The sequence below is a fragment of the Amblyomma americanum genome, chromosome 1 (assembly GCF_052857255.1).
Source record: "Amblyomma americanum isolate KBUSLIRL-KWMA chromosome 1, ASM5285725v1, whole genome shotgun sequence".
Lineage (NCBI taxonomy): Eukaryota > Metazoa > Arthropoda > Arachnida > Ixodida > Ixodidae > Amblyomma > Amblyomma americanum.
In genome coordinates this window covers 418,994,777-419,006,883 of record NC_135497.1, presented here as the reverse complement: position 1 = coordinate 419,006,883, position 12,107 = coordinate 418,994,777, and positions in this window count along the sequence as shown.

Sequence of the window (12,107 nt, the reverse complement as noted above, 5' to 3'; positions counted from 1 at the left end):
GAATTTTTCTGGGAAAATGAGAAACTAGGAGGACGAAAATTCAGCGGTCTGGCTCATATCTAAGTACGAAATTAAAAGTTGTATGCTTGCATGGACAAATGAGCATACCACTAGCACTGCGTAATCAAATTGTTATCTTTTGGTCAATAGTAGTTAGTTGCCAAAATTTTACACATTGTTTTCAAATCTGTGACCTAATTTTATTATCTTTCGGCGTTATTATAGTAAACGTCTTCAGCAATATCCCCTAATTATTTCTCACACATATATGACAACAGCAGCTTGCCGCCACATTATGCCCCACTCTCCAAAAGATAATGATAAAGAATGTCGCAATTTTTCCTCTCACTATACGAGAGATGAAAGATTATGAATTTCGCGTCGCAACCTCAACTGTACGAATTTTCTTTTTTTCCCACGCGTAGCGGAGATGTTCTCCTTCCCTTCTTCGAATTGCGGAGAGGTCGGTGCCTCCACGCACACGTATTCAGAAGCGACGGTTAGTCGTGCAGTTTTCCTCAACAGGCACCCGTTTTCCACCCATCAGAGTATTTATCAAGTGCTTACAGGAACAGAGAAGGTTGGGCCGAACTCAAAACGCGGTAATTTATTTCTCATTGTCTCACCGTCACTTCTCGGGATGCATCTACATCAGGCTCCGTTTCAACTATCGCTGAGTGTGAGCTGCAGTAGAGCAGGCTGAATCCGTCCATAATCGCTCAGTGGCCAAATGTCCTAAAGAAAATGTGAAGGCAAGGAACTAAGAAAATCAAGGTAGCGCATAAGAAGAAAACAGTGGAAGGCTTAGAAACAAATCTACCTTGCAGGTCACTTAAAGGACGGCTGACGGCTGTGCACAGGGGCATGTGGTACCATGAGGGAGCTTTTCGAAACTTAAGCGCTCCCTGGAGGAACGCTTCCACTGATGTCCACTTCCACTGATCTATAGTGGAAGTGGACATCCAGAGCAGAGATCTCCAGAGCAGTCTTTAGTAAGTTGTTTAATTGAAATCTTCCTGGGTAACCTCGAGGATTAAGTGCTTGCTTGAATGTCTGCTGTGACTGCAAGCTCACGCTTCGTATTCCTTAATTCCCCTTTGCCTTCTCTTGCTTGCGCGTTGTGTGAGCACCTTATTTTGTTTCATTTTATCCGCGTGGCGTTTCATTGTATTGACAAAAATGTGTGTCCTCCATGTGTTCTAACAGGCAGCCCTAATTTTACAGGGAAAATGCAGCGCGATTTGCAGCACTGTTATGTAATTTATGCACAGGAGGAAACTTGCTCGTTCTCAGCTGGTGCAAAGTTTCAAGCTGTCTCGTGGGTTACTTCAGCAACCTCTTGTTGTGTCACTATTTTCAGTGGCGTGTGTTGTGGTTTTAAACAAGTAAATTATGACTGTGGTTAAAGCTGCGGCGTACTCCCTTTTTAATTTAAGCTAACTCAATCGGCACATTTCTATTACATTCCATTGCTCGCAGGCTCGGGCGTTCAAGAACGCTTCTAAAACAGGCAGCTATAGCTACAGGTATACAGTTATAACTGTAGCTCTCGGGCTTAAAAACAAACAGTTGGGCCTGATGGTAGGCTAACAGAAGGCAACGAAAGCGGACTGCTAATACTAGCGTCGATTGTGTGCGCTCGATGAATATACAGCGAAAGGCAAAGACAAAGAAAAAGAACAGTAAAAGACACACACGAGCAAGGGTTTGTGTCTTTTACTGTTCCTGTCCCTTGTAATTGCCTTTCGCTGTACATTCATAATGCAGAGAGAAATAGCCCGTCAACACGCTGTTGTAGTCTGCGCTTGTCGTGACTTCTTTATTCGTCTTTGTCTCGTGTGTCGCGCTGAACATCGAAGGAACATAGAGAGAACATCGAGGTCATAATTTTGTGCTTTAATTACGGCGTCATTATTCAGCTGTACGCACACTTTAAAGATGGCACTGGCTCCGCACCATGATCCGCTATGTTTTCAGCATATGAGCTTCTATGCAAGGTACGCTAAAACTATACACCTACCTTAGAGCTACTGCTGAAGTTGCCAAGCTAGCTTCGTGCCCACATCAGCCCCAAGTAGACTTGTCATCTCGCTTTCGGTAGCGAAAATATGGCGTTCCAAAGGGTCACAGACTGCAGAGTTTTGGAAATGCGATATCCGGTGTTTCGCAAGCGAAAACTGCTGTACCTATCTATAAATGATGCACTACGACCATGAAGAAGCACTTTAGTGTTTTACAATGTGTTTTATCAACTTAAATTCACCAGCACATTTGCGCTTCGCACGGAGCTATTTAGGAATTTTGCTTATATTATGTTTGTTCAGTGACTTCCGTTCAAGTGTTAATTTACTGCATTTCCTTAAGTTACCTTGAGATTGTTAAAGTGGCATTTAATGTGTGTGCACGATCGGCTGTGATAATTCCCACCATGGTTTGCTGTGGCCGCACTTGAGCGCTATACCGGGCGTTTCATACCAGATTTTCTTCAATTTAAAAATAGGGCTTTCTAACTCGAACAGTTCTTTTTGTTTTGGACGCAAGAGATGTTACCAATTAGGCTGGTAAGCTGATATGGAATAGATAACTTTCAACTGGTACCGTTTGCCTCCTTATTTTCTGATAGTCGTTTAGTCTATTGAAATTATCACACACGCCACTTTTTAGAATTTGGGAAACGCAGTTGCCCTCACCACTGTGGTTCAAAAAAAAATTTGCTATTTCGATAATTACGTGCACAGAAAGGCTTCCTTTGCCTGCAAGCTTTCCGACATAACATGTATCTTGGGGCGATGTAGCCGAAATTTGTTGCGCCACAGCGCCAAGGGTAACTGCGTTTTCGAAATTCTGGAAACTGATATTGATATTACTTACGCTTTTTTGTGCACCTCACAGTAAATAAGTATACCAACAGCAATAATTAAAAGTTAACTATTCAATATTAGTTACACAGCCTACTAATTAACCAGCCCACTAGCACATCTTAACCGTATTCAGATGCGCTGCATCGCTGAAAATGCTGTGCCGAAAAAGCATCGCTCTAACTCAAAAACCCTATTTTTAAAAATTACAGAACATCTTAGGCGAAACACCCGGTATTGTGCTGTGGAGGTTGGAACGGTTGTTTCCACTGCTACCATAGACCAACTCCGTGCTTACAAACATATCGGGTGTTCGCAGAAATCGGTTCCAACTTGGGGTGAAAACTAGCCTTAGCGCCTAAAGGAATACATGGAAGCAAAACTTTTCAAGGCACTTTTCTGATTTCGCAGTGCTCCTTTGATGTCGTTCCTTTGTGAAGAACAACTAAATTTATCCTAGAACAAGTTCAGAAACTATAAACCGTCTTTCGAAGGCAATGTATGTTTAGAACACATCTGAACGTGCGCGTGGGAGTCAACCCTGGTTGTGGGTATGGGGTGGGAACGTGTCCCATAGAATTAACGCAGATGAGTAAAACTTCAAAATATGTTCCTCGTCGCGCTCAATGCGCATGCAGTGCCCTTACATTTGTTAACCGTTAGCAAGTGGTTAGAAAAAGATTGTTGCATATTATGCTATGTTATTTCGCAGGTATCGCTTTAAAATGCCGTGGTGAACGTGTTGTGAAGCCGGACATACCTATAAAAGCCGCGCCTATCCGCTGGGTGTTCCCTCGACTCGCGCAGTCTTCTCGTTTGGTCCCACATTATGCCTCGTCCGCTACGTGTTCTCGCAAATACTGCCCTTAAAACAGTAGCAAGGTTTACATTGAAGACACTCCTCAAACAGCATGAGAAACGGACTGGGCACTGTAGCAGGTGCCTAACACCGCGATTACTCACACACGCGTAGGTGGAGTTTTCGAACGCTTTTGCCGGAGGTGGACGGGGAAGTCGAATTTGAACCGTCGTCCGCTACAGTGCATGGTTCTCTTTTCTGCGCTTTCCATGGCGTTTGGGAACTGGCTTTTCAGGCAATGCAGTCTGGGCTGTCTAGTTTCAGCCACTGCATTAGTGAGGAAATGTAGCTCACAAAGAAGCATGTCCGTCTACACGAGAAGCTTTCTCGATTCGGGAACGCACCAAGCGGAAAGAGCGCCTCCTGTGAGAATGTCACGCTTCGCAAAATAGATTTAACGCGGCGTTTTAAAAAGATAACTTCCAAATAAAGGATCACAGTTTCTCACACTGTTCTTCAAAGCACCCGGCAACTGTTAATGAATGACCGCCTGCATGGGTGCTCTGTCAATCGAGAAATATACCTACGTTGGTTTTTATGGGCCGCACAACAGACTCGCGATGTCAGTAGCGGGAAACTCCCATGCGCCCGTTTCGCGGTGCTTGAAATATGCATCACCTTCAAAATTACGCTTCATGCATTCATAACCTGTTCTAGGATGAAGTTGTTGATCTAGGACAAACTTGTGATGACATCAATGGTGCACTCTAATATCAGACAATTGCTTTGAAAACTTCTGCTTCCGTGTATTTCTAAGGGTGCTAAGCCTACTTTTTACCCCCGGTTTTCCACCAGTGGTGCCAGCCGGCGACTGCAGCACTACATCTTGCTTACGTCACAGATCGGTGTTGGTCTATAATCGTTGAAAAATTTCTCCGTGCGCGGTCATTCGCGCTCACTTTGAGGGATCTTCATGAAGTTGGTCGCTTACCCTACTTTGTTTCTTTGGGAATGGCTAGGGTCGCTAGATATAACAATATTAAGAATTAGTGAAAACTGCATGCACAAGTAAGGCATTTTTTTATCCAACCAGTCTTGACCCCGAAATCGTTTGTTTTGAATGTCAACTAGAGCCAACTGCGCCAGAAACACGGACTGATAGCATTCCTTCACTGACTTTGACGCTGCTCAAACTCACAGAGGAAATTAGATAGCAAAAACTCAGCAAGTACGCCACTGTCGGGACTTCACTTACAATTTCTGAAGGCCTAGCATCGCAAATGATGCGCATCTTTAACCCTGGCGAAATCTTAAAGATCCAGCACGGCGGCCACCCTCAGTGAACGAGAATGTATCGGGGCAAGAAAGTGCGCCATATTTGATGGATGTTTTCTCAGCTTAATGTCCAGGAATTGACCAAATCGTTTTTTTTTTAAATATGGCAACAAATAGGCTCTCTGCAGCTAACCGAAACAAAAAAATTTGCCAGGGTATCAACCAATTTCATGCGTGATACTACATATGGCGGCTATAGGTTACGCGATGTCCGGCTTGGATCATCTATTAACCAGTTGTTTTCAATATGTCTGCGTTTTATTGTGAAAAAACGCCTCTCCGGCTCGTCTTAAAATCCAAACTGTCCTACGTAGCTTAGATTACGAGAGACATGAAGAACAGTTGAAGTTGATAAGTAAACGAGATAGGGAAGCGGTTTATTGTTAACACGCATTCACACCTCTCAATCGCAAACGAGGAATGACTGGTTGTAACACATACGTTATAGGGACCCCAACCAAAATTTTTCTGCGCAACGACAGCGCCGTGCTCTTCCCCTAGCCGTGGAATTAAGAGGCGTTGATAGGGCACGACGCTACAGCAGCCGTTTGAGAAATCGTGTTCTCGTGCAGCACGCGCTTTCACTGCTCTTCGCGCGCTTTTTCTCTTCTGCACGTGCTGCTCGTGCTGCGCGCGCTCACTGCGCTCGTCTCCTCGTGGCCGCTGCGCGAGCGAGCAGATGTCCGAACGCTTCACAGTGAGCCGAATTTGTTCATCGATGGGCACTTTTAGTGTTCACCGAAGCTCTGACCTGATTTCCTAACGGCAGTGACGCGCCACGCTTGTCACGTGGGCTCCCCTCAAATCGAGAACTCACAGGCATAGGTGCTATCTGCTGGAATAGACGCAAGTGGCAGGAATCGTTCAATGGAGTTGAAGTGTTGTTGCAGCATCGCGTGCTGCAATAGTCATTAGAAAATAATACTAACGATTCAACACCAGCGGCGGCAGAAGAGCGTTCCGGTGGGCCTCAATTTATCAGAACTTAATCGGGTCACGCCGTGTAATTTGGCAGCGCGTACAGCTGCAAAGGCGAAGGGGGCGGGCGCCACTCCACATATGAACTAGGCTTGTGCTTTGCGCTCGCGGTAGCAGTGCGGCAGTGCAGAGTACAGACCACGAACTGTAGAACTCGGGCGGCCCCCGCAATAGCGTTATGTATCCCATCGATGCGCATCAAAGCTGTGGCATGTTAGTGGCTTGATTTTAACGTCCCAAGGCTCTACATAGAGCGTGGGCAACTTTTTATTGGAAGGCTCCAGATTGACAGAGGGTATTAGGCATCTGTAGGGTAAATAGGCCATATAGGGTAAGTACACTTCGAAAAAACTTTATTGATTCATTGATTGATTGATTGATTGATTGCATTAAGAAAGTAAATACTCTTTAGGTTCCACCGAAGCGCCACGATGCGGCTGCAAAAGAAAACATTTATCTACAATTATTGATTGATTGATTGCCTGAATAATTACAGATTGTTTGAAAGAAAAACTATTTTGCCTTGGGTTATATAGCCTCCAGATGGTGGAGCCCTTAGTCCAGGGTCTCATTAGCTTCTGCAATCCAGGTTTCCCGATCGATCAGTCTTCTCCTGTTGTGCAGGTCTGTACGAAAAAAGCGGTTTTCCATTGGGAGGGGGAGCAGTAGGGAACGTCCCAGGAATCACAACAGCATTGGTCGAACATTGGCCTATCATTGGCAAACATTGGCACGAACATTCGTCCTACACTGGCATTTACGCTGAGCGATACCATTTGGACACATTGGCTCTACTTAAAAGCCAACTTAGGGCCAACGTACGGCTGATCAAGGGGTCAACGTAGGCGTGGCGTTCGGTCCGCGACATGGGCCAGTAAAGGTCCCAGATTGGCATCCAGCTTTCGAACATCGGCATCCAGGTTTCGAACATTTGCATCCAGTCTTGTAACATTGGTATCCAGCCGTCGAACATTGGTATCCGGTTTTCGAACAATGACATCCAGCTTTCTGCAACATGGGCTCGTAAAGGTCTCGGATTGGCACCCAACTTTCAAACATTTGTACCCAGCTTTCGAATAATGGTATCCAGCTTTCGAACCATGGCATCCAGTTTTTGAGAAATGGTATTCAGCTTTCGAACACCGGCACATGCAAACCCGGCTGCTGGTTACTGACCAGCATTTTCGATTTAGTCTTCGAAAGTAACCAGGCTGCATGGCTGGCTTCTTGCTTGGAGTGACAAATATGTGTAGGGTAAGAAGCCTAGGATGTCCTCACAATCCAACACTCGTCTCTAGGGAAGGGCTGCCCTATACAACGGAGATGCAAACCTTGCACCCTGGTTACTTTTCGCAAACATGGTACTGTTGCACATTCCAGCCCGCAAGAAGGTAAGCAAGAAAAGAGCAAACCAAAAGTATTTAAAAAAAGGATCTTTTCTCAAAGCAGCTGTGAGGCGCTTGAGATGGTGTGCCTATAGGCAGGGCTCGGGCATGGGTCAGGACCTGGAGTGGGGTGCTGGGCTTGAGGCGGAGCCCTGGGCAGAACTTGTGGTGGGGTGCTGGGCAGAAATTGGGGTGGGGTATATTTTTTTCGTGTTTGCTGCGTGCCGATGATTCAGGTTAGACAACATAGCTCGGCAATCTGCTGTAGAACGTCTAAGAGATCCATAAAGTGCTTAACGAAGCTGTCCTCCTGTGAGCTGATCAGTCATATCTGAAGTAATCGTTGCACTCCTCTTGCAAAAGGTCTTTTCCACTGCACTCAAATTCTTTGCCCAGCTCTTGCTCGATTACCTCACAATGCGCCGAGCCTGCAAAGAGAGGCATGATGTCATGATGAACCTAAATATGGCCGTCACAGGACAAAAACAGAAATAATTAAATAACACTGAATTTTGTGAGGCACTATCGGCGTGAAATCACTCGACACACATTTTACAGGATAATTTGTAACAACTAGCGCCGCATTTTTTGCACAAAGTGAAATTTAATTTGCCTTGTCCCAACTTGGGGATTTTTAGTTAATTGAGCCGTTTCGCACCTCCAGTAAGATATTCAATGTGAAAAAGCCAAGTAATGTAATATTGAAAGGAAGTAAAATTTTTATTTTGTTTTATTATCACAACTACGTATCTCTAAATTGAGAGCACATTTTTTATTCAGTTCAAGTTTGATGCACAGGTTGTAGCATCTCCTCCACATGGCCGTCATAACAGCAGTTTTGAACAAAGCTTGTTTGTTTGGATGGGGTTAAAAATAAATACGCTGGACGAAAAAATCTCAAAACACCTTCGTTTAAATCCACCAGTTTATCTTAGTCGTTTCCAATGCATGTAATACAGATTCGAAACTGGCTTGAAAACCACACAAAACACGTCCGTCTGACAGTCCAGAGTAATGTATTTTTTTTCATTAAGGGATAACGTGGCAAAAAATTTTGCCTTAAATTTTGGATTTTCCATTGCACCTGCAAGTGTGTTAACCACAGAGAAAGAGCGCAGAAGTAGTACACATATCCTTACCGACTGGTCTGTAGCGGAACACAAAACAGTTCCGATTCCTGTCCTGCATAAGCTGTACATGACAAAGGTATTCCTGAATGAATTGGATGAATATAAGAAGAATTCAAACCCGCTGCTCGACAAAGTAGTGAATGTTTGGTTGATTCATTGCACCAAAGACGAAAACTAAAATTCTTATTATTCGGGCAGATCTGCCCTGCGCACGACGCCAAGCCAGACATTTGGCAATGAGAGTAGATACATAGAAGTCGTCCTCGGGCTTTGTCCCGTTCTGTTTTCCTGCCGGAAAAAATAAAGCCGCATGTACTCAGAGCAACACTTACTCCCAAAATCACATTCTATTCCGAACGTATCTCAAGATAAAATATTTGCAGTACTTACAAGTAAGGTATTGCAGGCCAGGGAAGTGAATCGCGTCGGAGCTTTCATTTTGTATCGGATGTGGGTTTTCGCTTGTTCAGGTTACGAACGGAGCCAGCTCGAGTGTGCATGCTCCTTCATCGAGATCGCAGTGCGGTTGGGCGCCGCCGTGCCAGGGAAGACAAGACTCGTCCGGTCAAGAATGTGTCGTGGCGATGCGTCGCGCTGTGACGAATGGCAGGGGAGGCGACGTTGATGGGAGGGAGGGGCAGCAAGGAGGGGAGTCATTTTCTTTTACACAGCTTTTGTGGTCCCAAAAAAAAGTTTCGAGCTGAAAAGTAGAGGAAAGAATTTTTTCTTTTTATTCTTTTTATGGGGGGGGGGGTACAACGAGCGGCGCAGCGCACACCTGCACATGGGAGAAACAGCTTGGAGAAAGTGAGTAAAAAAAAGCGCTTCGGGGGGGGGGGGGGGGGTAGCGCGCTGCCTTGAAAAGGGCATGTCCAGGAGATGAGTTGGGGAGATAGGAGACTTCAAAAGAGAGAGCGGAGGGGGCCGAAACAGGTGAAATAGGTTTGGAATTCTCCAAGAATGAGTCATAAGCAGTTTTTAAGGTAACGCTGCGGAAAACGTGGAAGCGTCAAAGTATTCTTACTAAGCCGCTAGATAAGCATCATATCCGGCAACCGAAAACTTTGAAGCGAAAAATGTGGAGCTCGAGTTGGACTTCGCCAAAACGACTTCAGACACCCGCGCGTTCTGTGGGGCCGTGGGTTAGTTCAGGATGGCTTAATTGATATCATGAAATAACAAAACATAAAACAATAAATTAAATATTATGCAAGCAAATTCGCACTCTCTCATTGTGTTACATACGGGACACGTGGCAAACAAGCTAGGTTAACATGCGTCTAACACCATTTGTAAGAACATTTATTCGCTGGTCATCGAAGAATCCTCTAACGCTTTTTTGGTGTGGAACTTTCAAACAAAAAGCTAAAAAAATCAAAATCGTGTTGAACTGTAGCTTGCAACTATTTCCGATACTTTTCATCAATAAAGAGAATATTCGAAACAAAAAATATTTAATTTGCCAGCAAATCAGTAAAGGTGTCTGCAAGAGCTGTAGCCCTCCATAAAAATTACGCAACAAAACAAAAAATGCACTAAAAACGATATTTTAAAACATTACAATCTGCAGAAAAGTAAGAAAAACAGAATCGTAAAACATACGGGAAGGCGCGAGTACAGGGAACGACGTACGGAAGCGTAGGAATCTCTTACCGCGTGTTGAAGCGACGGCCTAATGTTTCGCGCGTGCGCAACTTATAATTGTAAATTACGAGGCCACTGCTTCGTTTCTGGAGGTTGCTAGAATTGCGCACAAAGTCGGCTTAGGGAATGCACTTGCACAACGTTCTTACGTTTCATTTAGTATCTGTATTAAGCAGACACCCACTGCGCAATGTGGCAGTGAATTCGCTAGAGTGAAGCAAGAAGTGCTTTTCTCATTAAAAAATCATGAAATGAAAGTGATTTGATTTTTTTTTAAAAGGAAGCTCTCTTGGGCTGCTTTTCAGACACTCGTGCAAGCAGAGCGTGCAAAAATGCTTCAAAATACTATAAGTTTATACAAATAGGCGGGTTATTATGCCCAAAAATCGGACCAAGGCAACAGCGCGGGCTCTGTCTCTGCACTTGTCAAAAAAGTATTTTTTGATTAGCGGCGTGGCTAAGCCATATATTGCTACACGAATCATTAAAACTGGGTCACGCCAGCGCATATTCATTACTTACTAAATTTACCAGAACTTTTAAAAGGAATTTTAGTGGTTAGTTGCAGCCGATTCTAGTTTCCAGTATTAATGATAGAATTCTAGAGATCCGTAGTTGCCTGTCTGGATTGCGTCGTCGTCGGCCTTAGGCCCATTTCACACGCATGCGATTTTCGCCTGCGACACTGCGAACTCTGTCGGTCTGCAACTGGGGACGGCCGTCGGTCTAGTCGCAGACGGCTTGCGATCGAGTTCCGTCTGGTTGGTATTCAGTCGCAGCTTCGGTGTGTTCGCTCAGCGACAGAACAATGGGGAGCGCCGAGACTGCATGCGACGTGCTGTCACGTGGGAGCTGTTGCCGCGCTGGAAGCAAAACTGTTTATTCTAATCAAAACATTGAAACAATGCCCCACATCTAAAAATACACTCGTCATAACATCATCAACACATTTCGTGTAGCGTTTCTGTCGCGTTTAATCATGGATTGGCTTTGCAAACATCAAGAACCTTGACTGTCCCTTTGACTGAATTCGCTGCGGAGCTGCATGTGAAAGCACTGGCCGAAAATCGCACTGCGGAGTCACCGGCTGGGCCGACTGTTTTCGTTCTAGTTGCAGCATGTGAAACGGCCTTTTGCGACAGAGCGGTTCCTATGTGGCGGAATATGCAATAAAACTTCAAATTCTTGAGCTCGCCCAAGCGCAGCCCAGGAGCTCAAACGAGTTTTAGAGCGTTCGAAAATTATAAACTATAATAAATATTAAATTATAAAATCAATCTTCTGCCTAGTATAATGGATGGAGCAATGTTCACCAACACCTGCCAGTGTACGTTTAACACTGGATAAGGGGTGGCACGCCAAAGCCAATATAGCCAGGTTTCAAAAATGGCTTAACCAATTCTGGCATAAAGTGGGATAACTCTGGCTAACATGGCCCATGATAGCCAGGTTTCGAAAGTGGCTTAGCCAATTCTGGCAAAGAGTGGGAGAACTCTGGCTAAGATGACTCATGATAGCCAGGCTTTGAAAATGGCTTAGCCAATTCTGGAAAAGAATTGGAGAACTATGGCTAACATGGCCCATCATAGCCATGACTTTTTGATGGCATAGCCAATATCAGATCCTCATTGGCAACTCTGGGCCTACTTAGGGCCACGCTTTGCCAGTAGCTTTCTAATATTGACCCGCTGTCATGTGCTACCTGCCGTGTGGCTGGGTTGGGGAATGAGGCCTTCCAACGTTTGTGTTTGTGAGCGAGCATTCCGTGGCTACCTGTTTCTTCGATGGAATGGTGAAACAAAAGGCTCTGGTTCGCATGTGTTTTTAGTACAACGTATACATTTGTACAAGTGTGTCGTTGACACAATTTTGTATACACTTTTGATAGCAAGGCTAGTTCATGTCTGCAATATTCCCCACTACTTTTGTTCACTTGCCCTCCTTTAGGTGACAAGGCGCAATCTTTATGGGATCCTGT